Genomic DNA, 5,000 nt, shown 5'->3' with positions numbered 1-5,000 from the left:
CCCTTTTCTCGGTGGCTGGCGGGCGAGAGAGTGCTGCGTCGCCGGCATCGGCGTCGAAAGAAGCCGAGCCGAAAAAAGTTAAAGTACAAACGTGCAAGCATACTAACCTAACCCTAGGTAAGGCATGTCAGAGCGAAAGACAGTAATTTCGAATGAGCCAAGAAAGAGCGGTGCGGGGCCGGTCGGAGCGCACCCTTTTCTCGGTGGCTGGCGGGCGAGAGAGTGCTGCGTCGCCGGCATCGGCGTCGAAAGAAGCCGAGCCGAAAAAAGTTAAAGTACAAACGTGCAAGCATACTAACCTAACCCTAGGTAAGGCATGTCAGAGCGAAAGACAGTAATTTCGAATGAGCCAAGAAAGAGCGGTGCGGGGCCGGTCGGAGCGCACCCTTTTCTCGGTGGCTGGCGGGCGAGAGAGTGCTGCGTCGCCGGCATCGGCGTCGAAAGAAGCCGAGCCGAAAAAAGTTAAAGTACAAACGTGCAAGCATACTAACCTAACCCTAGGTAAGGCATGTCAGAGCGAAAGACAGTAATTTCGAATGAGCCAAGAAAGAGCGGTGCGGGGCCGGTCGGAGCGCACCCTTTTCTCGGTGGCTGGCGGGCGAGAGAGTGATGCGTCGCCGGCATCGGCGTCGAAAGAAGCCGAGCCGAAAAAAGTTAAAGTACAAACGTGCAAGCATACTAACCTAACCCTAGGTAAGGCATGTCAGAGCGAAAGACAGTAATTTCGAATGAGCCAAGAAAGAGCGGTGCGGGGCCGGTCGGAGCGCACCCTTTTCTCGGTGGCTGGCGGGCGAGAGAGTGCTGCGTCGCCGGCATCGGCGTCGAAAGAAGCCGAGCCGAAAAAAGTTAAAGTACAAACGTGCAAGCATACTAACCTAACCCTAGGTAAGGCATGTCAGAGCGAAAGACAGTAATTTCGAATGAGCCAAGAAAGAGCGGTGCGGGGCCGGTCGGAGCGCACCCTTTTCTCGGTGGCTGGCGGGCGAGAGAGTGCTGCGTCGCCGGCATCGGCGTCGAAAGAAGCCGAGCCGAAAAAAGTTAAAGTACAAACGTGCAAGCATACTAACCTAACCCTAGGTAAGGCATGTCAGAGCGAAAGACAGTAATTTCGAATGAGCCAAGAAAGAGCGGTGCGGGGCCGGTCGGAGCGCACCCTTTTCTCGGTGGCTGGCGGGCGAGAGAGTGCTGCGTCGCCGGCATCGGCGTCGAAAGAAGCCGAGCCAAAAAAAGTTAAAGTACAAACGCGATGCTAATGAGCGAGCCGTTGTCTCGACTAATATGTAGGGGGCGTTCGATCGAGCGTCTGGCTTGAGCGCTTGTCGGCCTAGCAGAACGGTCGCATTGTTATGCCCGGGTTTTAGGCACCGCTGCAGGCGGCCGGCAGAGCTCTTGTTTGTGCGAAACTGAATGGATCGAGCCCGAGAGAGGGCGAGCAAAGAAAAAACGCAAATCGCTCCGCCTGGCACTGCCGGCGAGAGCGTGGACGTCGCGGCCAGCGACTGTCGAAGCTGAGTACGGCCGCAGGCGATCGCCTCGGTCTTAAACGAATGCGACGAGCACGCGCCGGGCGGCCCAGCAAGGGCCGAGCGCAGCTGTCGCAGCTATCTGGTTGATCCTGCCAGTAGTGATATGCTTGTCTCAAAGATTAAGCCATGCAGGTGCAAGTACGAGTTCTCGTAAAGCGAAACTGCGAATGGCTCATTAAATCAGTCTTGGTTTATTTGGTCTCGTAAGCGAAGTGGATAACTGTGGTAATTCTAGAGCTAATACATGCATTAAGCGCCGACTTCGGGAGGCGCGCTTTTATCAGATCAAAACCGACCGGGTTCGTCCTGTGACGTTTGATGACTCTGGATAACCACGCGGATCGTACGGTCTCTGCACCGACGACGTATCATTCAAGTGTCTGCCCTATCAACTGTCGAAGGTACGCTACGTGCCTACCTTTGTGATAACGGGTAACGGGGAATCAGGGTTCGATTCCGGAGAGGGAGCCTGAGAAACGGCTACCACATCCAAGGAAGGCAGCAGGCGCGCAAATTACCCATTCCCGACACGGGGAGGTAGTGACGAAAAATAACAATACAGGACTCTAACGAGGCCCTGTAATTGGAATGAGTACATCCTAAAACTCTTAACGAGTATCCATTGGAGGGCAAGTCTGGTGCCAGCAGCCGCGGTAATTCCAGCTCCAACAGTGTATGCTAAAGTTGTTGCGGTTGAAAAGCTCGTAGTTGGATTTTGGGCGAGCGCCGCCGGTCCGTCGCAAGGCGTGTCACTGGTTGCGTTCGCCTCACCTTCGGTTCTCCGTCGGTGCTCTTGACTGAGTGTCGGCGGTGGCCGATAAGTTTACTTTGAAAAAATTAGAGTGTTCAAAGCAGGCTGTTCGCCTGCATAGTGTTGCATGGAATAATGGAATAGGACCTCGGTTCTATTTTGTTGGTTTTCGGAGCACGAGGTAATGATTAAGAGGGACAGGCGGGGGCGTCCGTACTCTGCCGTTAGAGGTGAAATTCTTGGATCGGCGGAAGACGAACTACTGCGAAAGCATTCGCCAAGAATGTTTTCTTTAATCAAGAGCGAAAGTCAGAGGTTCGAAGACGATCAGATACCGTCCTAGTTCTGACTATAAACGATGCCAACTAGCGATCGGGAGGCGTTACCATGACGACCTTTCCGGCAGCTTCCGGGAAACCAAAGTCTTTGGGTTCCGGGGGAAGTATGGTTGCAAAGCTGAAACTTAAAGGAATTGACGGAAGGGCACCACCAGGAGTGGAGCCTGCGGCTTAATTTGACTCAACACGGGGAAACTCACCCGGCCCGGACACAGGTAGGATTGACAGATTGAGAGCTCTTTCTTGATTCTGTGGGTGGTGGTGCATGGCCGTTCTTAGTTGGTGGAGCGATTTGTCTGGTTAATTCCGATAACGAACGAGACTCTGGCATGCTAAATAGTTACGCGACCTTCTCGGTCGGCGTCTAACTTCTTAGAGGGACTAGTGGCGTTTAGCCACACGAGATTGAGCAATAACAGGTCTGTGATGCCCTTAGATGTCCGGGGCCGCACGCGCGCTACACTGAGTGAAGCAGCGAGTGTCTAACCTAGGCCGAAAGGTCCGGGTAACCCGTTGAACCTCATTCGTGATTGGGATAGGGACTTGCAATTGTTTCCCTTGAACGAGGAATTCCCAGTAAGCGCAAGTCATCAACTTGCGTTGATTACGTCCCTGCCCTTTGTACACACCGCCCGTCGCTACTACCGATTGAATGGTTTAGTGAGATCCTTGGATCGGCCCCGTCGCGGCTGGCAACGGCCGCGTCGGCGTGTCGAGAAGACGATCAAACTTGATCATTTAGAGGAAGTAAAAGTCGTAACAAGGTTTCCGTAGGTGAACCTGCGGAAGGATCATTACCGAAGGTGGTGGTAGGCCCCGGCCGACCGCGCACTGAATTGTTTTTGAGTGCCGCCGAGAGGGCGGCCGTCAATCGGGGTTCCGCCCCGTGCGACACGCGTAACACGTTGGCATAGCAAGGCAGCCGAGTGCGATGGTGGCTTCTGGGCACCGCGCTCGATGTGCCGCCGGCCCAGCCCGGCGGTCGCTCGGCGCCGTTTGTTGGTGTTTTTGTGCAGTTGTTGTCGGTGGTGGTTTTGTGGTCGATCCCACAGTGTGACGTCCGCGCGCTTCGGCGCCGGGCGAAACGTCGAGGACGACTCTTAACGGTGGATCACTCGGCTCGCGAGTCGATGAAGGACGCAGCCAAGTGCGAGAAGTAATGTGAATTGCAGAACACATTGAACGTCGACCTTCTGAACGCGAATTGCGGTCTCGGGTCAATCCCGGGACCGCGTCTGCCTCAGGGTCGCGTTCGTCCTCACCCGAGGGCCGTCGCCTGGCCTCTGCAAAGACGGCCGGGCGTCGCCCCAAGTTGAAGCGGTCGCCGAGCTTTCTCGGCGCGACCGCGTGTCCCGTACACCGCCGGCCCCTCGACGTGTTCAACTACGTTCGAGGGGCGGGTCCAGGTCGGTCGGTCCGGTCACGAGATCAAGACCGACCGTGGGCCAAGGCGGCGACGGTACGCGCTCGGTCGGCGCCGGCGGCGACGACTTGCGATGCCAGCGGGCCGTGTAAGAAGCGGCCCGCTTGACACATACGACCTGAGTTCAGGCGAGAGCACCCGCTGAATTTAAGCATATTATTAAGCGGAGGAAAAGAAACCAACAGGGATTCCCTGAGTAACGGCGAGTGAACCGGGAAGAGTCCAGCGTCGAATCTGCGCGCTTTTCGAGCGCGCCGAGTTGTGACGTACGGAAGTCCCAGTGCGGCTGACGGCGAGCGCCGGTGTCCTTCTGATCGAGGCCTCGTCCCACGGCGGGTGTTAGGCCCATAGGGGCGCTTGCCTTGGCCGCTTCGGGTCTTCTCGGAGTCGGGTTGTTTGGGAATGCAGCCCAAAGCGGGTGGTAAACTCCACCTAAGACTAAATACGGTCGCGAGACCGATAGCGGACAAGTACCGTGAGGGAAAATTGAAAAGCACTTTGAAGAGAGAGTTCAAGAGTACGTGAAACCGTTGAGAGGCAAACGGGAGGGCCCGTCAGGTCGCCGGCTCGCTTTCAGTTGGGTGCGGGGGCGCGCCGTCTCGGTTCGCGGACGCTTAAGGCGCCGCTGCCGAGTCGGCTCGCGCACCGTCTCAGCGCACTAGCGACCGGCGCGGGTCACGACCGGTTTGCCGTCGGTCTAAGTCCCCGCGCGAAGGTGGCCTCCGCTCCGGCGGGGGTGTTACAGCGCGCGGGCGGTGCGGCCCGGCGGCGGATCGAGGAAAGGATGCCGCGCGCTCTCTGTGTGCGGCCGTCGCCGTTCGGCTGGCTTGTCGTTCGCCTGCACTGTACGCAGTGCCGGTGTTCGGCGGGCTGCCGCTTCGGTGGCGCGCCGTCGACGCGCTCGGGGTCCGTGGCCACGTCGGCCACCCTCCCGACCCGTCTTGAAACACGGACCAAGGAGT

The 5,000-nt window shown here is 57.3% G+C and overlaps 2 non-coding genes and 1 pseudogene across 2 annotated transcripts; all 3 read left to right on the top strand.

The window, feature by feature from the left end:
- Window positions 1-1,602: 1,602 nt before the first annotated feature.
- On the top strand, window positions 1,603-3,412 carry LOC144418902 (small subunit ribosomal RNA). Its single transcript, XR_013473730.1, has one exon. It is a non-coding gene; the product is annotated as a small subunit ribosomal RNA (ribosomal RNA).
- A 298-nt stretch (window positions 3,413-3,710) lies between these two features.
- On the top strand, window positions 3,711-3,864 carry LOC144418897 (5.8S ribosomal RNA). The gene has a single exon (XR_013473725.1). It is a non-coding gene; the product is annotated as a 5.8S ribosomal RNA (ribosomal RNA).
- A 288-nt stretch (window positions 3,865-4,152) lies between these two features.
- LOC144418919 (large subunit ribosomal RNA) overlaps window positions 4,153-5,000 on the top strand; it is a 3,695-nt pseudogene continuing 2,847 nt past the window's right edge.

The sequence above is a fragment of the Styela clava genome, unplaced genomic scaffold (genome assembly GCF_964204865.1).
Source record: "Styela clava unplaced genomic scaffold, kaStyClav1.hap1.2 HAP1_SCAFFOLD_49, whole genome shotgun sequence".
Classification (NCBI taxonomy): Eukaryota; Metazoa; Chordata; class Ascidiacea; order Stolidobranchia; family Styelidae; genus Styela; species Styela clava.
The sequence above is the reverse complement of the archived record's forward strand: the minus strand, read 5'-3'. Positions and strand labels throughout refer to the sequence as shown.